Genomic DNA, 23883 nt, shown 5'->3' with positions numbered 1-23883 from the left:
CGTCTTCCCGGTGCTCATGAACAGGGCTCGCACCCTGGGATGAACTGCAACTGTTCTTTTAAGATAAAACCTCAGACTCCTTGCTGGGCACAGTAGGAGATGGTCTGGGTCATCTGTTACAGAACGGAGACTTGAAACCTGGAAAGAGTCAAACCTAGGGTCCGGCACTCCCGGATTCTAAGTCTTGGCAACAAACTCAGGGACAAAGCTGAATGTTACCTCCCCCCATCCCCTTGAATGGGCGATGTCGTACGAGAGATCGTGTAGCTCACTGACTCGCTTGGCCGAGGCCAATGCTAGCAGGAAAACCGTCTTCCAGGTAAGGTGGCGATCTGAAGCCTGGCGTAATGGTTCGTAGGGGGGTCTCTTCAGAGACCTGAGAAATCGAACCACGTTCCAAGGAGGAGGTCTCACTTCCGACTGAGGGCAGTTAAGTTCGTAACTCCGTATGAGAAGGGAAAGTTCCAGCGAGGAAGAAATATCCATTCCTTTAAGCCTGAAGGCAAGACTTAAGGCTGAGCGATAGCCTTTCACTGCCGAGACTGAAAGGCGCATTTCCTTGGTGACCTTCTCCTGGCTCAAGATCTCAGTGGCTGAGAAGGACACGTGCTGGTTAGAGAGTCTCTCCAGAGGGACTCCCCCTGCGAGTTCTTCCACAGAGTGGTGTAACGGAAGACTCAGACAAGGCTCCTCAAGGATCTCAAAGTGCCTCCTCTGATGGACTCAAGGAGGCGGGAGGAGCTTGTTACCGACACTGGATCTGCTGGAGGAGGCAAGCTCAGAGAGCTGGCCCTCGACCTTGTCCCTGGCACTCTTCATCCCCTGAGACCAGGGCAAAGCTGCACTGGCCCTAGAGGGTTTCTGGGTGCCATAGACGCGGTCCAGGACCGTGTCCTTACCTTCACGAGGGGGAATCTCAGGGTCTGGGATCCCATTGAGGTTCCTCATGAGGGTCAGGACTTGCCAGAAAGCATATCCTGACTCCTGGTGCTCTCCTCCTGAAGGACTGGCAGCGTAGTCTCCCGTCCCCAGTGGCTCTTCCTGGGGGGACACGTGGACATCCTCGGTGGGTCTAGATGGTTCCTGCCTGATCCTTGCTGACGATTTAGGAATCGTCTTAGAGTCCTTCGGCTCCTTCCTGGGCGGGATACAGGACTCGAGTAACGAAGGGGGCAGGCTCTTTTCCACCCCTGGACGAGAAGACTTCTCAGGGAGAGGGGGCGCTTCCCCCATTGGTGCGATGGGGGAACGGACCGGCTCGTCCGACTCTCCTGAGGATGTGTAATCCTCATCCGCAGGGGAGGGAGACAAAGTCTGGGGGGGAGAAGGAGCCTTACGCAAGGACCTGCGAGGAGACAAAATAGGCTTTGGAGGTGTTTCCACGGGAGAGACTCCTCTCTTCCTCTTCAGGGGGGAAGAAGCAGCCGCTGGTTAGTGATCCCCGTCAGAGAAGGCGGGCTTAATCGCCTGCACAAGACCTCTGACTAGGGTGCCGAACCAGGGCTGCTGGCTGACAGTCGCGCTGTCAGACACTCCCTCTGGAGGGAAGGGGATCGTACGATCCCTAGGAGGAGTTGACAAATGCGGGTTCGCCTGTGGGGCTGAAAGGAAAAAGACCCTAGACCTGTCCGGGAACCGCCCCTCCTCCGGCGAGCGCGCTGGTCTGCGCTTGCGGGAGGGGAACGAGACGAAGACCTGTCCGCCTGGCGACGCTCGCGCTGGGGGTCGCGTGATGGGCCCTGGTCAGGGTCGCGCGTGAAAGGCTCGCACGACACAGGAATCTCGCGGGCGTGCGCGCGTATCAGCGTGGGCAAAGGGCGCGGTGGCGCGCAGGCGAGGACACAGGAGCGTGGGAGCGATGGCGCGCTGGCGATGGAGCGGGCGCGCGTAGGAGATGGCGAGGGCGTGTGGCGCCCAGGAGCCGGAATGGGAGGCGGCCGGACGCGATGTGGTCGCACTGGAGTGCGCTGCTGCGGCGGCCGTGCTGGGCGCGCGGTTGGATGAGGGCGCACAGGTCTGAGCTGGAGGGTTGCGAGAGGCGCCTTGATGACAGGAACAGGGCGCGCAACCCAAGCGTCGCACGCGGCTGGAGCGCGTGCAGGATCGTGCAGTCTGGAAGGAGAGCCCAGGGGCGGCCGTGAGCGCCCGTGCACTAGCTTAGCAGCCTCCTGGGTGACGCGCTGAGATGTTGAAGCGCATTGGCGCGTTGGCGAGCGCGTGAGCGCTGGATCTGGAACAGCGCGTGGGCGCGTTTCGCGCGTCTCTCCAGACGGGCGCTGCGATTCCAGAGGAACCTGTGGGCGCCTGTGCGCCAGCAAAGGAACCTCTTGGTCTGCGCGCGACGAGGCAGGAACCGAGGGACACTGGGGCGCCAGTGGGCGCGTGTGCGCAGGTGAGCGCTGGCGCACTGTAACAGGAACTGCTGGAGGGCGCCGGGCCGCAGAAGGACGTGGGCGCGCAGGGGAACCCTGGCGCGTAGCAGGAACGGTGGCGCGAACGAGCGTGGGTGAGCGCCGTGGCGCTAAATTCAGGAACAGCGGCAACCGCAGGTACAGCGGCGACGACAGCAGGAGGGCGCACAAGAAGAACCTGGCGCTTGAGGGTGAGAGGCGTGGTTTTGCGCTCACCCTTCAGCCCTGAAGGGCCCGGAGACTGCGCAATGGCAGGATCAGGAACATTAGAGGTTGACGGCAAGTCAGTAGGTCTGGGAGACTGGTCACTGTGTCCCGAAGGACGACCATCATCCGAAGGTGATCGCGAACGATCCCCGGAGAGGTCTAAGGTGGTAGCTGGCAGGGTCGGCGAACGGCGAGTCGTATCCTCCGCAGAGGACTGTGGCGACGACGAGCCGAAGAGGCGCATCCTAACCCCCTTGTGAGGGGAAGGAAGGCCTCTACGGCGAAGGGGAGGACGAGCCTTCCGCCTTATACGCCTACGAGGGGCCGTGGGATCAGCAAGCTGACCATCAAGGGGCCTCCGAAGAGGAGACTCTGTAAGTGAACTCCCCCGAGGGGGAGAATCACCGACAGGAGAGACCGTGGGACTTAGATACTCCCTCGAAGGGTGTTCGGAGGGGGAATCTAAGCCGTCAGCTACCTCAGCCACAGGAACGGGGGTTTGACTTGACCCACGAGATGACTCCGTCACAACAACGTCAACCACAGATAGAGGATCTATCCCTGCTGTAGTTGGCGATTCTCTGACGGCTGCACCAAGTTTGATCATGTCAAACAGGGCTTCCTTGGAGGGCGAACCCTGCAGCCCCAAGGAAGCCCAAAGCTGAAACAAATCATGATTAGACATCAAATCCTCCTCCGGGGGAAGAGGGACAGCCGCCTCGCTATGGGAGGCAACTACCTCTCCCGCACCCCGGGATCGGTCAACAGCAAAGCGGTCTACTCTACCACTCGCCGGCCCCTCGGAAGAGACCACTCTAGGGGGAGCTTCGGAGGAGGAAAGGGCAACGGAAGAAGAAGTCCTGGAATTTTCTCTCTTCCGAGAAGCCTCTGAAGGAGAAAGATCCCTTTTGGCCTTCTTCTTCCGGCGCCAGGCAAACCTCTCCCACTGGGAGGTAGACCACTCCCTACATTCAATACATACATTACCACTATCACACCGCTGGCCCCTACAGTGAGGACATCGGTGTCGACCGCCGAGATAAAGGTCCCACAAGGGCGGCCGGGAAGTCCAGGGCAAGTACGCATGGAAGTAGAGGCCAACTTCAAGCACACTGAAAGAAGAGAAAGCAAAAAAACAGATTAATTATGGCAGTCAAAGCGAGGGAGAGCTCAGACAGGTCTGTTCTCTTCCCGAGACAAAAGTAAAGTGAAGCATTCACCGGTGTGTGTGAGGGGGGGGGTAGCTAGCTACCCCTCCCTACCCCCGCTAACTAGCGGCGGGGTAGTAAACCCTCGTTAAAACTTTTATGGCTCATCATTCAGCTACAGTACGCCAAAGTAATTACCCCAAGTAAATAACGTGGTTTGTATTTCAGTTACGGAACAAATAAATTTTAAAAGACAAAAAATCATCCCAACGATCTATAAAAATATAAAATTTATCTCGGTATTAAGTACAATTGGAGAGAGAATCGAAGAGGCCTAATAAAGGCGGGTGAGATATAAAAATATAGAGGTAAATCTATAAAAATCAAAAAGAATTTATAAATGATAAAATAAATACTAAAAACTAAAAGCCTTTCACACACTTCTCATACACTGAGGGAAGGGTCGGCCATATTCTCTCTGTACCGTGGAAAATCCAGAGATAAAAAAAAAGTAAGGATAAAAATTTTTCTCATCTTTTCAAAAAGAGTTTCTCTTGAAGATCTTATTGTTTGAGAATAACTAACACGGTGAAAGCCCAAACCAAAAGAAGTACTTCACCAATAGTTGAAAAACTTGAGGTTTAGCGCGAGCAAGAAATCAATGTTTATCGTTACAACGACAGAGAAGAACTGAAGCTATTGGGAATATGTTTAGTATCCTGCCGAGTGGTGGCGCTAGTGTACACCCAGCAACCTAACATGGTGATCGCTCGCGAGTTTTGAATCTGTCGGAACGTTAGAGACGTTGGCTATATATATATCCACCGGCTAAGTTAAATATTTAAAAACAAACCTTTTCTTCCCTATATATTATCATCTGGGATGCATAATAAATCCATGGAAAACTGCACAAATTGTCTAAAATCTATACTACTACTAGTATATTTTTCATTTTTTTGTTGTCATTCTACTAAATGGTTGTATTCACTCCATTTGTCTACAATTTTACCTAATATTTACCTACAAGTTTACTGAACAGCAGCCAAAGTTATTACCTCTGAAGAGTGGGCAGGGCCTATCCTGCACCTGCTATTAATTACCTTATTGCATGCATACATGGTTCTGCCAGCTTTTCCAGTTTCGTTGAAATTATAATGTTATAGATACTACCGCTAGAGAGTTATGAGGTCCTATGACTGGCCATAGTGTACTACATTGGATCCTTCTCTTTGGTTACGGTTCACTTTCCCTTTGCCTACACATACTACGAATAGTCTGGCCTATTCTTTACATATTCTCTTCTGTCCTCATATACCTGAAAACACTGAGATTATCAAACAATTCTTCTTCACCCAATGGGTTAACTAATGCACTGTAATTGTCAGTGGCTACTTTCCTCTTGGTAAGGGTAGAAGAGAGACTTTATCTGTGGTAAGCAGCTCTCCTAGGAGGACACTCCAAAATCAAATCATTGCTCTCTAGTCTTGGGTAGTGCTATAGCCTCTGTACCATGGTCTTCCACTGTCTTGGGGTAGAGTTCTCTTGCTTGAGGGTACACTTGGCCATAATATTTTATCTTATTTCTCTTCCTCTTCTTTTGTTAAGTTCTTATAGTTTATATAGAAAATATTTATTTCAATGTCACTATACTTAAAATATTCAATTTTTCCTTGTTTCCTTTTCTCACTGGGCTATTTTCCCTGTTGGGGCCCCTTGGCTTATAGCATCCTGCTTTTTCAACTAGGATTGTAGCTTAGCAAGTAATAATAAAATAATTTGCACAAGTGTAAGAACAAACTAGACTCCACACTAGGGTCCCTAAAATGACAAATTCGGAGATAATTTGTATTTTTCCTAACTATACAAACCTTAGCTATTTACATAGGGTTTACTTTCGGCGTAGCTGAAATGACGAGCCATTAGATTTTAACAAGGGTTAAACTACCCCCGCGCTAGTTAGCACGGGGGTAGGGGAGAGGTAGCTAGCTACCCCTCCCCCCACACACCGGTGAGCTGCCTCACTTCACTTAGAGGTAGGACTTGTCTTGGGGGACAGGGCTGGCGGGCAAATATGTGTAAATAACTAAGGTTTGTATGGTGAGGAAAAATACAAATTATCTCCGAATTTGTCATTTGTTCCGTAGCCGAAATACAAACCACGCTATTTACAGAGGGTGACTTACCCTTAGGCAGGGTGGAAAGTCCCCAGCCTTACTGGCTTTGGCTTACCCAGGGACTCAGAATCCGAGTGAGCAGCACTTCGAGAAAAAGAGTCCCTGCGCCTCGCAAGTTTCTTGCTACGCAAGAAACGAGCGGCCTACATAAGTTGTGTGTGGAGAGATGAAGTGTGACTCGTCCTAGGAAGTTGACCTGAATTCTAGGCTAGGACGTCCCCATACCACCTCGTCAGGGTATGGGGGACGCGACAGTATTATACTTAATACTAGAAACACAAGGAAGCATGGTTTAACTGCAGAGGTTTGAGGTCAGCTATGCAGAGACCCAGGATGCTGCATTCCCCAAGAGAGGGGAGAATGAAGAAAGAAGTAAGGGCCAGACATACTCTTTCATTCACGCAGACTAAAACCGGGTAACAGTGCCCTCAACCTACTGCTACTTCTCCATTAAGGAGCCTGAGGTTAGACCAGCTGTTGTGCAGCCACCACAGAGGCGATAGAAAAAGTATCGAGGCTCCTGTGGGTCACGTCCTGCAGGTAGTGGGCTGTGAAGGTCGTTTGATGCTTCCAGACCCCAGCTTGTAGCACCTGCGTCACAGAGAAGTTTCTCTTGAAAGCCAGGGATGTGGCGATGCCCCTGACATCATGTGCCCTAGGGCGACGTGACGGAGGAGGGTCTGGATTCAAGGCATGATGAATGGTTCGTTGAATCCAGGCTGAGATGGTATTTTTGGTGACCCTCCTCTTCGTCCTTCCCGTGCTCACAAACAGAGCTTGCACGCGGGGACGGACTGCAGCTGTTCTCTTCAGATAAAGTCTCAGACTTCTTACTGGGCAGTGTAGCAGATGATCTGCGTCATCTGTTACAGAACGGAGACTCATAACCCTGAAGGAGTCGAACCGTGGGTCTGGCACTCCAGGGTTCTGAGTCTTGGCAACAAACTCAGGGACGAACCTGAACGTTACCTCCCCCCATCCCCTTGAATGGGCGATATCGTATGAGAGACCATGAAGTTCACTGACTCGCTTGGCCGAAGCCAGAGCGAGCAGGAATACCGTCTTCCAAGTCAGGTGTTGGTCAGAGGCCTGGCGTAATGGTTCGAACGGAGGTCTCTTCAGAGCCCTGAGGACCCGATCCACGTTCCAAGGAGGCGGTCTCACTTCCGACTGAGGGCAGGTAAGCTCGTAGCTTCGTATGAGTAAGGAAAGTTCCAGCGAGGAGGAAATGTCTATTCCTTTCAGCCTGACGGCAAGGCTTAAGGCTGGGCGATAGCCTTTCACCGCCGAGACAGAAAGGTGCATTTTCTCCCGCAAATAAACAAGGAACTCCGCTATTGCTGGAATAGAGGCATCGAGGGGAGAGATACCCCTCCCAAGACACCAACCACAGAAGACTCTCCACTTCGCCTGGTAGACCCCTGCGGATAACTTTCGCAGGTGTCGAGACATCCTTTCCGCAACTTGTTGCGAAAAGCCTCTCTCAGTGAGGAGACGCTGGATAGTCTCCAGGCGTGAAGCCGAAGCGATGCTACGCCTTTGTGGAAGATGTTGCAATGTGGTTGTCTGAGTAGCTCGTGTCGTGGGGGAAGCTCTCTCGGGGGTTCCGTCAGGAGCTGCAGAAGGTCCGGGAACCACTCTGCATAATGCCATAGCAGAGCTATTAAGGTCATCGACAGGTTGACCGATAGTCTGGTCTTGTTGAGCACCCTTCTCATCAGACAGAACGGTGGGAAGGCATAGACGTCGATGTTGTCCCACCATTGTTGGAAGGCATCTTGCCAGAGTGCCTTGGGGTCCGGGACTGGGGAGCAGTACAGCGGCAGCTTGAAATTCAAGGCTGTCGCGAACAGGTCCACTGTCGGGTAACCCCACAAAGTCAGGACTTTGTTGGCTACTTGAGGATCCAAAGACCACTCGGTACTCACTATCTGCGAAGCTCTCCTGAGACTATCGGCGAGCACATTCCTTTTGCCAGGAATGAAGCGAGATGATAGACGTATCGAGTGGACTTCGGTCCATCTCAGTATCTCTACTGCAAGATGGGATAGCTGTTGTGAAAAGGTACCTCCCTGCTTGTTGATATAAGCCACTACTGTGGTGTTGTCGCTCATCACCACCACAGAGTGGCCCACCAGGGTCTGTTGGAACTGTTGAAGGGCCAGAAATACGGCCTTCATCTCTAGCAGGTTGATGTGGAGTTACTTTTCTGATTCTGACCATAGGCCTGAGGCCCTCTGGTTCAGAACGTGGGCCCCCCACCCTTCTTTTGATGCGTCCGAAAACAGCATCAAATCCGGGGGAAGGACGATAAGATCCACTCCCTTTCGAAGGTTGTCGTCCGCCACCCACCATCGCAGGTCCGTTCGTTCCGCAGGTCCTATCGAGACCAGAAAGTCCGGGGAATCGATGCCTTGATCCCACCGGGACTTGAGCCGCCACTACAGAGATCTCATCCTGAGGCGGCCGTTGGGAACTAGACGGGCCAAGGAGGCTAGGTGACCTAAGAGACGTAACCAAGATTGGGCTGGAAGGTCTTCTCGACTGAGGAAAGGCTTTGCAACCCTCCTCAGCCTTGCTATCATGTCGTCTGATGGAAAGGCTTCGTGGAGATTGGTGTCTAATATCATGCCTAGATATACCAGTCGTTGTGTTGGGAGCAGAGAGGACTTCTCGAGATTTACCATGATCCCTAGATCTTGGCAAAGTCCCAGAAGCCTGTCTCGGTGTTGAAGAAGGGTCGATTCCGAGTCTGCCAGGATCAGCCAGTCGTCCAGATAACGGAGGAGACGGATGCCGTTCTTGTGCGCCCACGAAGATATCAGTGTTAACACTCTGGTGAAAACCTGAGGTGCTGTGGAGAGACCGAAACACAGCACCTTGAACAGGTAGATCTTGTTGTCTAGGCTGAATCGTAGGTACTTCCTGGAAGACGGATGGATTGGGATCTGAAAGTACGCGTCCTTCAGATCCAGTGTGCACATGAAGTCTTGCGGTCTCACTGCAAGTCTGACCGTGTCTGCTGTCTCCATGCTGAACGAAGTTTGCTTGACAAACTTGTTTAGGGCTGAGAGGTCGATGACATGTCTCCAGCCTCCAAACGCCTTCTTTACAAGAAAGTGTCGGCGGAAGAAGCCTGGGGAGCCGTCTACGCCCTCCTGGACAGCATCCTTCTTGAGCATGGTCCCGACTTCTGCCCGAAGGGCTAGCCCCTTTGCCGATCCCAAGGCATAGGAGCTCAACGACACTGGATTCGCTGTCAGGGGAGGTTGAGATAATATGAACGGGACGCGATATCCTTGTCCGATCACAGAGACCGTCCAGGAATCGGCCCTGTGTTGCTGCCACCTGAGCACGCAACTTTGCAGGCCTCCCCCCATAGGTGGACACGCAGGGGGATTGCCACTCCTAGCGTTTGCGGCCTCGGCCTCTCCTTCTAGGATTTCTGCCTCCCCTGGAGGACTTTCCGCCCTTCTTGTCTTTGACAGGAAAGGGCTGCGGTTTAGACACCTTGGTCTTAGCTGCCGGAGCCTGCTTCAGTGTCTTGCGAGGCTGCTGTTGTTGTTGAGGAGCTGGAGGTTTGTAGGGCCGAGATGTAAGGGTCTTCTGGAGGACCGAATCATGACTCGTCTTCCTCCACCTCTCAGTTGTCCGTTCTACATCCTTGGGCTCAAACAGGTTTCTTCCAAGGATGGAGGAATGTCTGAGCTTGCTGACATCCAAAGCGGGGACCTTCGGGTGGAACCTCTCAGTCACCGCATCACGACGCTTAAGAATCGAGTTAGCCCACAGGTTAGTGACCTGGTAAGCTAAAAACTCGATGGAGTGCGTGCCCGAGAGGAGGAAGGTCTCCAGGGCCTTCCTATTGCTCTCCTTGGACAAGTCCTCAGAGCGCAATAGGATGCCCAGAGACCCTAACCAGACATCCAGCCACGAAGTGGCCTGCATGGCACACTTCGCGACTTTCTCTTGGCTCAGGATCTCCGACGCTGAGAAAGTCACCTGCCGGGAATTGAGTTTCTCTAAAGAGAGACCCCTGGTGAGCTCTTCCACGGAGTGGTGGAGGGGAAGAGCTAAACAAGACTCCTCCATGATCTCGAAGTACCTCCTCTGCTGAACGCGAGGAGGTGGGAAGAGCTTGTTCCCGGCAGAAGAACGGCTGGAGGAGGCGAGCTCGGAAAGCTGGCCCTCGACCTTGTCCCTGGCACTCTTCACCCCCTGGGACCAGGGCAGGGCTGCACTGGTCTTGGGGGGCTTCTGAATACCGTAAACCTGGTCCAGGACCATATCCTTGCCTTCGCGAGGGGCAGTCTCGGGGTCCTTGAAACTATTGAGTTGCCTCATTAGATTAAGGACCTGCCAGAAGGCGTGCTCCGACTCGCGCTGCTCTCCTCCTTGTGGACTGGCAGCTAAGTCTCCTGTCCCCATTGGCTCTTCATGGGGGGACACGCGGACGTTCTCCCGGGGAAAGGTTGGCTCTGGACAAAACCTCGACGATGACTTGGGTATCGTCTTTGAGTCCTTGGGCTCCCTCCTGGGAGGGATAAAGGACTCCAGCAAAGAGGTCTGGAAGGGCCCTCCTACGCGAGACGTTTCTCTTCCTTGAGGTGGGGTTCCTGCCATTGGTGCCGTGGGAGAGTGCCTCACCTCACTGGATTCTCCCGAGGACGGGAAAGGTTCGTCCACAGGAGAAGGAGAAAATGCCTGCAAAGGGGAAGGGGCCTTCCCGACGGACCTCTTGGGAGCCAGCTTAACCCTGGGAGAAGTTACCGCGAAATCAACTCCTCTCCTTCTCTTCAGCGGGGGCGAGGGAGCCTTTGGTTTTAGTCCCAGATCGGCGAGGGCTGGCTTCATAGCCTGCACGACCGCCTTCATCAGGGAACCAAACCAAGGCTGGCGGCTGACTGACGCAGTGTCAGTGATTCCCGCTGGAGGGAAGGGGATCGGCTGATCCTTAGGAGTGGAAACTACACGGCCTGCCTGAAAAGAAGAAAGGGAAGACGAATGTTGCCTGGACTTCTCCGATGACTCTTCCTGCTCCTGGACGAGTGCTCGGCGCTTCCGAGATGGCGATCGCGAGGACGATCTGGAAGCACACGGCCCCGGTAACTCGGCGAGAATTGTGTTGGGGGTCGCGCTGGCAGAATCGCTGGGTCGCGCCCACGCGCGACCCAGCGATTCTGCCATCGCGACCCAGCGTGGGCGCTAGGTCACGCGCGGGCGACCATTGGCGCGCGGAGATGAGGGCACAGGCGCGTGGGCGTGCTGGCAAGTTGGCGCATGGACGCGCTGGCGAGGGGGCGCACAGGCAAAGGTGTGCGTAAATGCACAGGTGAGGGTTGCGCGAGTGCCTGGGTGATCGCTGGCGATCAGGAGAACGATGGCGTGTAGGCGAACGGTGGAGCCTAGGCGAGAGTAAGCGCGTTGGCGAGCGATGGCGCGTTGCCGAACGAAGACGCGTGCGAGTAGGCGACCGACTACGCACAGGCGAGTCGGAGACCTGTGGCGATCAGACGCGTGGGCGCGTTGGCGAGTGTTCGCGCACAGGCGAAGGATCGCACGGGCGCGTAGGAGAACGCTGGCGCGTAGGAGAACACTGACGCGTAGGAGATCGCTGACGCGTAGGATGGCGCGGAGAGAAGTTGCCAACTGGGGCGCTGAAGTGCTCGAGGGCGAAGTCTCGTGGGCGGGCTCAGGAGTTGACTCGTGGGCGCGCGGGTACGCATGCACTTCAGAAGTGCGCTCAGGAGAAAACGCACGGTGGTGCGTAGGCGGCGGTCGACGCGCAGGGAAACGCTGGCGAGGCAACGGAACAATGTCCTAGCCTGCGCCCAGATCCGAAGATCGTGGGCGCGTGGGGGAACGTTGGCACGCAGAGCGCTCATCAGGAACAGGGCGCGCAGTAGTGCGCTGACGAGCAGGAGGTTGACGGCGCTCAGGAGACTGTTGACGTGCAGGGCGCGCAGCAGGGACCGAAGGGCGCGTGTGCGCAGGAGAGCATGAGAGCGCTGGAGATCAGGAGAGCGCTGGCGATCAGGGGCGCGTTGGCGATCAGGAGAGCGCTGGCGAGAAGAGTCTGACGACTCATCCGCAGGAGAGCGCTTGCGCGCAGGAGGGCGCTGGCGAGCAGGAGAGCGCTGGCGAGCAGGTGAACGCTGGCGATCAGGAGAGCGCTGGCGAGCAGAGTCAAGAGACTCTTCAGCGGGAGAGCGCTGGCGAGCAGGAGAGCGCTGACGAGCAGGAGGGCACTGGCGATCAGAAGAGCGGTGGCGCTTGCGCGCTACTGAAGGGCGCACAAGTGAAACCTGGCGAGGAAGAGACTTACCCACATTGTGGGATAAGCCCTTCTGCCCCGAAGGGACCGTTGCTTGCGTAGGCAAGGAAGATCTGGCAGGCACAGGAGATCGCGAACGATCTTTGGAGAGGTCCAGTGATGTTACTGCCACGGTCTGCTCCCGACGAGAAGAGTCCTTTGCAGGGGACGACGAGGATGAAGACCCGAAGAGAAGGCGCCTCTTAAATCCCTTGTAAGGAGAAGGAAGGCGAGCCTTACGGCGAAGACGACCTCGAGGCAGGGTATCACCGTCGTCGGTCCTCCGAAGAGGAGTCTCTGTTAGTGCACTCCCCTGAGGGGGAGCAACACTCGCAGGAGAGACCGTTGGACCCAGCTTCCCCCTCGAAGGATGTTCGGAGGGGGAACCTGAGCCTTCAGCAACATCCGCAACAGTAGCAGCTGGGGTTTGATCCGACCCGTCGGACGCCTCTGCCACAACAACATCGACAATAGCCAGAGGGTCTACCTCTGGTATTACCGGCGACTGTTGGACAGCTGCCCCCAACTGGATCAGATCAAACAGGGCTTCCTTAGAGGGCGAGCCCTTAAGCCCCAAGGAAGCCCAAAGCTGGAAAAGATCATTGTTAGATACAGTCTGGTCATAATCAACAAAATCAATAATATCCTCCCCCGGAGGGGGAGGGGGAGCTGCCTCGCTATGGGAGGCAACACCCTCTCCCGAACCCCGAGATTGGGAAACAAAAGAAGGACCTACGCTACCACTCAGCGGCCTCTCACGAGAGACCAAACGAGTGGGAGCTTCGGAGGAGGTTCGGGCAACGGAAGAAGAGTCCTTGGAGCCTTCCTTCCCCAGGGCAGTCCCTGAGGGAGAACGGTCTCGCTTAGAACTCTTCTTACGCCGCCGGACAAACCTCTCCCATTGGGAAGTAGGCCACTCCCGACATTCCATACAAACATTATCACTTTCACACCGTTGACCTCGACACTGCGGGCAAAGGGTGTGAGGGTCTGTATCGACCGCCAACATGAATGTTCCACAGGTGCGGTCGGGAAGTCCAGGGCATTTCCGCATAATGGGAAGAAAAGGTAGAGGCCAACTTCAAACACACACACACACTGAAAGAAAAAGAAAAACAGATTAAGGCTGTCAAATATGCGAGGACGGGACAGACACGTCTGTACATCGTCCGAGCCAAAAGTGAAGTGAGGCAGCTCACCGGTGTGTGGGGGAAGGGGTAGCTAGCTACCCCTCCCCTACCCCCGTGCTAACTAGCGCGGAGGTAGTTTAACCCTCGTTAAAATCTAATGGCTCGTCATTTCAGCTACGCCGAAAGTAAACCCTATGTAAATAGCGTAGTTTGTATTTCGGTTACGGAACAACTTATTGTTCGATATAGGGGATGGGGAAACAAAATGGAGTTTTTATGATAAAACAAAGTTTTGTGAATACTTACCTGGCAGTTATATATACATAGCTAATTATCTCTATTTCGGCAGAATTTTTCTAAAACTAGGCAACCGCCTTGTGGTGGTTGGGTGGTAACACCCGTTAAAGGGTGGTAGGAGGAATCATTCCCGTTTTCTGTTCTTCAGTTCATCTATGCCCGACCTGTCTCCTGAGGGGAGGTGGGTGGGCCTTCGAATGTATATATAACTGCCAGGTAAGTATTCACAAAACTTTGTTTTATCATAAAAACTCCATTTTTATGAATAGAACTTACCTGGCAGTTATATATACAGAGCTGATTAACACACTTGGAGGAGGGTGATAGACAGTAACATCGTTGGGGAAAAAACCAAAAAAGTTGTAGGATAAATAAACACCTTGATTCCTTACCTGCTAAGGTAGCTGACTTCAAAGGTTCCTGCCTCTTGAGTCGCTTTCCCTTAGGAGTGTCAGCCAGGATGTGACCTGCAGTGCTGAAAAACACTCAATCGAGTCTGTCAACGGGGTGAGACCAACAATCTGACTAGACTTCAGGACTACCTATTGCCCAAAATAAAAAACCGCAACTTTACCAAACCCACCACCTAACATTTGCAAAGTAGATAAAAATAATCTAACTAGACTGAGGTGACTGTACACAAGTCGAAGCCCTCAGACAACCAATAAAAAATACACCAACCTATGTACAAGTAAACAAAACTAAGGTTGAGGGGAGGTAGTAACTCCTTTGCCTAATACAGAAGCCGTAGCTACGTATGGTCCCAAGGTATAACATTTCTCATAATCCACCCTCACCTCTCTGAGGTAATGAGAGGCGAACACAGAGTTGCTCCTCCAGAATGTCGCATCCATAATTTGACGGAGCGACATGTTCTTGCGGTAAGCAAGCGAGGTCGCAATGGCCCTCACTTCGTGGGCTTGCACTTTTAAAAGTCCGAAGTGTTCCTCCTCACACAAGAGATGCGCTTCTCTTATCACTTCCCTCAGGAAAAAGGATAAAGCGTTCTTGGAAAGGGGCTTTTGAGGATCTTTCACAGAACACCACAGGGAGCTAGAAGAGCCTCTCACACTTTTTGTGCGAGACAAGTAGGTCTTGAGGGCTCGTACTGGACAGAGCAGCCTCTCTTGCTCTTGACCCACTAGGTTGGTCAAGTTAGGAACCTCAAAGGTCCTTGGCCAGGGCTTAGAAGGGTTCTCGTTCTTAGCGAGAAAGTCTAATCTCAAGGCACAAACTGCCCCATTCAGATTGAAGCCTACCTGTTTTTCAATTGCATGGACTTCACTAACTCTTTTAGCTGTTGCTAAGGCCAAAAGAAAGAGGGTCTTCTTGGTAACCTCCCTAAGGGGAGCCTGTGAGATGGGCTCAAATCTCTTGGTGCACAGAAATTTAAGAACTACATCAAGGTTCCAAGAAGGGGGCTTTAACTGGGTCTGCTTGGTCGTCTCAAAAGACTTCAAGAGGTCATGTAAGTCCTTGTCGCGAGACAAGTCCAAGCCTCTATGCCGACAGACGGAAGAGAGCATACTTTTGTACCCTTTGATAGTGGACACAGCTAGCTTAGCGTCCTGTCTGAGGTACAACAAGAAATCCGCAATCTGGCTCACAGAGGTAGTGGATGAGGAAATCTTGTGCTTCCTACACCAAGCCCTTAAAGTCTCCCACTTGGACTGGTAGACCCTCTGCGAAGAGACCCTCCTCGCTCTGGCGATAGCTTTCGCAGCTTGCGCTGAAAAGCCTCTCGATCTGACGAGCTTCTCGATAGTCTGAAGGCAGTCAGATTGAGAGCGAGGGGGTTTTGATGATATCTCTCGAAGTGGGGTTGTCTGAGCAGATTTGGACTTGCAGGGAGGCTTCTTGGAAAGTCCATCAACAAGTCCACCACCTCCGTGAACCATTCCCTCATCGGCCAGAACGGAGCTATCAGGATCATCCGTCCCGAATCGAGGAGGGCGAATTTCCTGACTACCAGATTGATGATCTTGAACGGGGGAAAAGCATAAGTGTCCATCCCCGTCCAATCCATCAAAAAGGCGTCTACTGCTATTGCCTCTCTGTCCGGAACTAGGGAGCAATAGATGGGGATCCTCTTGGATAAATTGGAGGCGAAAAGATCGATGAGGGGTCTCCCCCACAGCCTCCAGAGACTCTGACAGACCTGTTGGTTGAGGGTCCATTCTGTGGGAAGGACCTGCCCTTTCCTGCTGAGCATGTCCGCCCTCACATTCTTCTGTCCCTGAACAAACCTCGTCAGCAGGCTTATCCTGTTCTCCTTCGCCCAAAGAAGGAGCTCTCTTGCTGTCTCGAAGAGAGACAGAGAGTGAGTCCCTCCTTGCTTCCTGATGTAAGCAAGAGCTGTGGTGTTGTCTGAGTTGACCTCCACAATCTTCCCAGACACCAAGTCCTTGAAGGCCTTTAGCCCCAGAAAAATGGCCATCAGCTCCTTGTTGTTGATGTGCCATCCCAGCTGAATTCCTTCCCAATAGCCTGAGACCTCCTTGCTTCCTAGTGTTGCCCCCCAGCCTGACTCTGATGCGTCTGAAAACAACACTAGGTCTGGGTTCTTCTTGTGTAAGGAGATCCCTTCCCCTAACAAGGTTGGGTCCAGCCACCACTTCAGAAGAGTCTTGACTTCTATTGGAATGGGGAAGGAAAAGGAGTCTTCCTGCATCTTTCTGTTCCATGTCTTCGAAAGAAAGTGCTGAAGAGGCCTTAGGTGGAGTCTCCCCAGAGAGACAAACAGTTCGAGGGAGGACAGAGTCCCCAGCAAACTCATCCACTCCTTCGCTGTGCATCTCTTCTTGTCCAGGAAAGTTCTGACTTTTACGAGACACTTGGCCTGTCTTTCCTGAGAGGGAGAAGCCCGAAAAAGAACTGAATTCAGAACTATCCCCAAATAGAGAATAGTCTGATTCGGTCTGATCTGAGACTTCTCCCTGTTGATGACCAGGCCTAGATCCTGAGCCATCATAAAAGTCTTCCGTAAATCCTCCAGACATTTCTCCCTCGATCGTGAACGAATCAACCAATCGTCCAGATAGAAGGATATCCTTATCCCTTCCTGATGCAGCCAACCTGACACATTCGCCATTACCCTGGTGAAGACTTGAGGAGCCGTGCTGAGACCGAAGCAAAGAGCTCTGAATTGGAAGCACTTGCCCTCCATTACAAACCTCAGGTACTTCCTCGAAGTCGGATGGATGGGGACATGGAAATATGCGTCCTGCAAGTCGAGGGACACCATCCAGTCCCCTGGACGTACTGACGCCAGCACCGACTGAGTCGTCTCCATGGAGAACTTTGTCTTCTCCACAAATACGTTGAGCGCGCTGACATCCAGGACGGGTCTCCATCCGCCCGAGTTCTTGGGGACCAGAAACAGGCGATTGTAAAAGCCTGGGGAGACTAGATCCCGAACCGGTTCTATCGCCCCCTTGTCTAGCATTTGGTTGACAAGGTCTACTAGAGCCTTCTGTTTCCCAGGATCTGAGTACCGGGCTACTAAGGCCAGCGGAGCATCTGCGAGAGGAGGTTTTTTCAGAAAGGGGATCTTGTATCCTTCCTTGATGACTGAGAGGGACCAGGTGTCCGCCCCTCTCCTCTTCCAGGACTGCCAAAAACCTGACAGTCTTGCGCCTACCGTCTGGAGGAGACGAACTTCATTTCCTGGAGCGAGGTCTGAAAGAACCCCTGGTAGATCTTGGTCCTGAATCTTGCCTTCTCCCTCTAAAATCTGATCTTGAAGTAGTCCTGCCCCGAAAGGGCTGCTGGAATCTCCTTTCCTCCCGTTTCAAAGAAGGAGGAGGGGCTGCAAAGGGCTTACGAGCAGAACGAGATAAAAGGTCTTGGGTGGCTTTTTGGGCCAGAGAACGCGTAATGTCATTAACCAGAGACTCGGGAAAAAGATGTTGAGAGAGGGGGGCGTAAAGAAGCTCAGACTTTTGAGCATTGGTAACAGACCTAGAAGCAAAAGAGCAAAGCAGAGCTCTCTTCTTTAGGACCCCAGCTGAGAACAGAGCAGCCAACTCATTCGCCCCATCTCTGAGGGCCTTATCCATACAGGACATAATGCTCGTAAGGTCCCTAGATCCATCCATCTGTTCAGTTTTCCTTGCGAGAGTCCCAAGCGACCAGTCTAGGAAACTAAAAACCTCAAAGGCTCTAAAAATACCTTTGACGAGATGATCCAGCTCCGACATTGACCACATGACCTTGGCTGAGTTGAGAGCATGCCTTCTAGCAGAGTCCACTAAACCAGAGAAGTCACCCTTGGAGGAGGAAGGCACTCCCAGACCCAAAGGTTCTCCAGTTGCATACCACATACCCGCTCTTGAAGCAAGACGAGCTGGTGGAAACGAGAAGGAAGTCTTAACTGTTTGTCTCCGCTCCATCATCCAGTCATCAATCTTCGTGAGAGCCTTCTTTGCGGAGATAGACAGCTTCATCTTGATGAAGGCCGACTGTTTCTTGGCCTTCTTTCTGTTAAATTGGGACTGAGGAGATTGAGGGGCAGCAGGTTGGAATTCCTCTCCAAAAAGTTCAAGAAGGGAGCGAGAGAGAACTTTGTAATCTCCCACAGCATCGGCAGGATTATCATCGTCATCAGAAACATCCTCGAGGGCCTGATCCACATCTGCAATATCCTTCGAAAGAGAAGAATCCTTAGAACCCGACAAGGGCAAATCAAAGGCATCATCCTGCAAAAGACGGGTTGCATCCTGGAGTCCCGCGCTAGAAGAATCCTTGGAACGAGAGGCAGTATCGTCCCGAAGAGGCAGGGTGGTATCGCCCTGGGACCGAGAACGAGAGGCAGAGTCGTTCTGTCGTCGAGAGCGAGAGGCGGTATCGTCATGGCGGCGAGAATGAGAGGCGGTATCGTCGTGGCGGCGAGAATGAGAGGCGGTATCGTCGTGGCGTCGTGAACGAGAGGCGGTATCGTCGTGGCGTCGAGAACTAGGGTCGGTATCGTCGTGGCGTCGTGAACGAGAGGAGGTATCGTCGTGGCGAAGCGAACGAGAGGAGGTATCGTCGTGGCGAAGCGAACGAGAGGAGGTATCGTCGTGTCGAAGCGAACGGGAGGCGGTATCGTCTTGGTATCGAGAACGAGAAGCAGCTTCGTTCGATAAGGTATCGTCCCGGTATCGAGAACGAGAAAACGTATCGCCCTGGTATCGCGAAGAAGTATCGCCTGGCGCAAGCACACATTCCTCATCCTGGCGTAGAGAGGGAGAAGTTCTCTTTAAAGAAGAACTCCGTTCTCTCTTAGAAGCAGACTTCTTAATCGGCAACGAGTCGTCTTTACGTCTGTCAGACTGGGCGTGAGGGCGGCTAAAGGCTTGTACTAAAGTCAAAAGTTGTTCCTGCATGACAGACATAAAGGATTTAGCAACATCAGCTGGGTCTTGCGGATCCGAAGGGGGGGGCTGACGAATAACACTCGTATCTTCGGCAGCAGGCTTCGTCCTTTTCACAGGCACGGAGTCGAAATCATCCTCCGACGGACAAGGTTCATAACTGCTAGAACCGGGAGAGAAAGAACGAGACCGTTCGTCGCGGTTCCATCTCCTCTTAGTAGGTCTTGAAGCTTCATACTTCCATTTACGTCTGGACGAATTCGGAGAAGAAAACAACACATCCGACTCGTCTTTCCCGTGACGGTCAAGAGCAGCCTGGGAATAGACAACAGGACTGTCTGAGGCGACGGCTGACCGAGGGTACGTACCTCTCACCCCCTTTCGGTCATCGACGTACCTTCTCCCTTGGTCCTGGGAGCTTGGTAGAGGTCTAGGCCTAGGGGTATGACAGATTCGGTCGGTCGCCACCTCCACTGCACTAACACAAGCACTTTCACTTTCCTTACCTTTAAAGGCCTCCAGCTGTTCTTTAATGGCCTTCAACTCGGCCGCCAGGCTAGCGTACCGAGGGTCATCCGTAGATACGGAACCTGTAGGAGGTGCAGGAGTTATTACCTCAAGGGAAGGATCAACTTCCAAAGAGGAATCAATAACAGGATCAATAGATAAATCTACGCTAAGTTCGTCTTCCTTACCACTAACAGACTTAGACTTAGACCTAGAAGCTCTCCTAACTCTATCGAGCTCTAGCTTACGCACATAGCGCTTCATAATTAACCAATCTTTCTCATCCAAAACCTTACATTCCCCGCACCTATTATCAAGGGCACAAACAAAACCCCTACAATGAGAACAAACAGTGTGAGGATCAACCGCCATTTTGGGTAATCTCACCTTACATTCCTCATTCGCACAGATACGGTAATGACTCTTTTCACTCATAATGAAAAACAGCAAAAAAAAAAAAAGCTAAGAGAAAACAAAATACAACGATCGCCAAAACCCCAAATCAGAGTACTTCACCAAAAAAGCAGACTGGTACACCGAGCAGGGCAAGCGAAGAAAAACTCTTAATGACGGACCAACGTGTTATCGGTCCGGCCGGCAGAGATGAACTGAAGAACAGAAAACGGGAATGATTCCTCCTACCACCCTTTAACGGGTGTTACCACCCAACCACCACAAGGCGGTTGCCTAGTTTTAGAAAAATTCTGCCGAAATAGAGATAATTAGCTATGTATATATAACTGCCAGGTAAGTTCTATTCATAAAAAACGTCTGGCTTGCGCAAACCATAATTATCATAAACACATAAAACCGCAAGTTATCAAATTCAAGTAGTTACACTAAAAAGAGGGAAGTCCAAGGTTTTGTTTGATATATAAATCAAAGCAACGCTAGGTCTAGAAGAGGTTTTAAAATCAAAATTAAATTAGACCCCCCTGTAAAAAACAAAGTCCCTCAACTTCATAACTCTCAAATTCCTCTCCAGACTGAGCTCTCGTTTGTTCGTTTATATGTTAAAAACATATATTATGTCATTATTACATCATCGACTGTATTCTACATAGCAAGACGTCACCCAAACGTCATATTTTTAACTAATGATGATTATCCACATTTTACTAGGGGCTAGCATTTTAACAAAACTAGAATCACGTGACTTGAATACCCAATCAGGTGACAAGTTTGACTAGGACACTAACACACTTCGACACTTTTCATACAATTTCCCCCGCTAGTTTTTCAGTCTTTTAAGAGCCATGGAGCCATGTAAACCTTCAACTTCTGGTGCGGTTTCTCAGTTACCATCTACTTTAACAGCAATTTCTGTGGATTTTCTCCCAAGTTCTTTTCTCAATTGTTATATAAATTATAAAGATTTTGTTTAGCATCATTGATGTTACATTGAAAGAATAATAAAGTAGTGCCAAGATCACAGTGTTAGTAACCTGTTAAGCGTCACCCAAGTGATAAACCATTCACCACGATCTACTCGGTACCGCTTTTAACTGCATATTCCGTTCATGACTTTAACTGCCTTTATCAAGTTGTCAGTCTCGTGATAATATGTTTACTCGTATAGTAAGTATAGGATCACCACTTGGCAACACTCTCAGCATATGGGGGCTGTAAATAGATACTTATATGATGTCTGGCAACTATTTTTCTGAAGGTAGCTTGATGTTAGAAAACTGGTTTCCTTTCAGTGCGCTTCGGGCGTTTATGGGGATAAGGTTGTTTGTTGTTCCTTTTATAATGATCGGTCTAAAGGTGATGGTTATTTCTTTAGATGAAATAAATGATATTCTTGTTGAGGAATTTGATAATGATAACCTGTTTGATAATGAGAGCACTAGTTCTGAATCCTCCAGTGATGAGGATATTGAAGAAACAAAGTTTTCTTTCGATGCCGAGAGCGAAAAAATGACTTCTCATTGCCGAATGACTGGAAAACGAGATGTCACAAAACTATATAGGAAAGGAAACTTCGAGAGAGAGAGAGAGAGAGAGAGAGAGAGAGAGAGAGAGAGAGAGAGAGAGAGAGAGAGAGAGAGAGAGAGAGAGAGAATAAAGTGGATAAATAATGTACAAATGAATGACGAACATATTTGAAAACTATACAGGAAACGATATGGAGAGAGAGAGAGAGAGAGAGAGAGAGAGAGAGAGAGAGAGAGAGAGAGAGACTTGTCCCTTTGCTTTTATTCCTAAACCTGGCGTAAGATTTACGATTGAAGATAAAAAGAACCCATTAGAATATTCAGTATTATGTAGCCTTTTGAAATGAAGTATTTTTTTTTTTATTCCACCATTTAATTAATATCCCGACTTTTAACTATAAATATGAATTATAAGCATAAAGAAATGATATCAACTTTGAAAAATTATCAATAGTGAAATGACCGCTCAGGGCAAAAAAAGCGTGACAGTACATTAGCGGCAACCTGGTCCAGGGGGGACGCTTAACACGTTAAAAGAGAAAGTGATACTATTATTATTATCATTATTACTATCCAAGCTACAACCCTAGTTGGAAAAGCAAGATGCTATAAGCCCAGGGGCTCCAACAGGGAAAAATAGCCCAGTGAGGAAATGAAATAAGGAAATAAATAAATGAAGAGAACAAATTAACAATAAATCATTCTAAAATAAGTAACAATGTCAAAACAAACATGTCATATATAAACTATTAACAACATTAAAAACAAATATGTCATAAACAAACTATAAAAAGACTCATGTCCGCCTGGTCAACAAAAAAGCATTTGCTCCAACTTTGAACTTTTGAAGTTCTACTGATTCAACCACCCGATTAGGAAGATCATTCCACAACTATTTGCCCCACCTGTGGTTCTAAGTGCCGACTTGATATATTAACAAAAAAAAGCATTCCGATGTGACAGATGGTATGTTGTATTGAAAAAGAAGAAAGTGAAAAAATGTGTAGTTTATACATATCCATTTTTAAATAAAATTGGTTTGAAAAGTCTCATTTAGATATATAATCTAATTTGTTACTTGTATATAATTATATTGGTGTTAAATTTATTTATAAATTTGTTGAAAATGAATTAAGAATTTCTTACAAACTACAAATGATTGACGCTAATTCATTTGTGAGGTTATTGTGCTTTGGGTATTGAGTCAGAAAGGTGCAGCTCACCTTTACCCTCCAACCTACGTACACAAGGTGTTTTAGGCTGTCTTACATTTAATATGGCGGAGCCTTTGCATATCAGCGGCCAGTTCCTCTTGTGTGGATTAAAAATAGACGTCAACTAACCTAATCTTTCCCCCCAAACCTAAAACCTGTGTCCTTACCTACTTGCCTAACAGGGGGGGGGGGGGAGTAACGCACCCTGCGAACCCCCTACACTGCCGTATTCTAAGTTAGCCATAATAATACATACATGTGGCCGCTAACATACATACACCCCGTAGTGGGTTTAGGTTAGATGGTGGCCTTTTTTATTGCTGATAATACATATGCCATTAATCGTTTGTTAAAACGGATTCTTTAATCCGGGTTTCCCACGGGGGATGCCCAAATATTGGAAATGTTAACAAAGAGGGTAAAAATACTATTCCTTCTCAAATAAAAGGTCAGCTTAAGATAAAGCACTAAGTACTTCATAAGAAAAAAAAGTCTTACTATTACCCTGACATTACGAGTGATTGAAACTGTAGCCTGTGCTTACCAGTAATAAAGACAGAGAATAAGATTGTCACTCAACAACACCATCCCACAAATATTATTCAGTTAATATTAAACTTGTTTTATGAAAGGAAAGGACGAAACTTTACCGGTATCAGATCCTAAGGGAATTTGCAAACCGAAATTGCCCCGAGCTAAATTAAATTTCATGGTCACCCATGTAAACAAATCGTCGCTGGTAACGTCGTCTGTAGCCACCAAATAAAACATAACTTTTATTTGTATTTTACAGATTATTACCTCTAAAATCTAGTTATTTAGTTTAAAAAAGTTTAAATAAAGGAATTTTGCCAATGATAAGATAAAATTTTACTAAAAACCTTTAATATCCATCTTCGCAGAAGCAATACGAAAGACAATAATGAATACCAATATCAGCTTGTAACGTCGTCTGTAGCGACCAAAGTGAACATAACTTTTATTTGGGTTTTATCGATTATCATCACTAAATATACTTATTTAATTAAAAATATTTTTTAAATATATGAATCTTGTCAATTATAATATATAATTTTCTTTAATAATCTTTCATAGGCATCTTCACAGACGCAATACAAAAGACAATAATGAATAACATTTCATGATATTGCATCTATGATCATCACCACCATACGTGTCTCAATATAATCA

The 23883-nt window shown here is 50.0% G+C and overlaps 1 protein-coding gene across 3 annotated transcripts in view; it reads right to left on the bottom strand.

The window, feature by feature from the left end:
- The window catches only part of LOC137646999 (lymphocyte cytosolic protein 2-like), a 428100-nt gene extending 404455 nt beyond the window's left edge, over positions 1 to 23645 (bottom strand). The window contains exon 1 of one of the 3 annotated variants that reach the window (XM_068380101.1): positions 23574 to 23645. The gene's annotated coding sequence lies outside the window, so the exon portion shown is untranslated. Of the gene's footprint in view, positions 1 to 23236; positions 23447 to 23573 lie in introns of those variants that run through there. The other 2 variants (XM_068380100.1, XM_068380102.1) reach the window with 2 other exon arrangements.
- Between the last annotated feature and the right edge of the window lie 238 nt (positions 23646 to 23883).

Source organism: Palaemon carinicauda, chromosome 9, assembly GCF_036898095.1.
Source record: "Palaemon carinicauda isolate YSFRI2023 chromosome 9, ASM3689809v2, whole genome shotgun sequence".
Taxonomy (NCBI): Eukaryota; Metazoa; Arthropoda; class Malacostraca; order Decapoda; family Palaemonidae; genus Palaemon; species Palaemon carinicauda.
The sequence above is the reverse complement of the archived record's forward strand: the minus strand, read 5'-3'. Positions and strand labels throughout refer to the sequence as shown.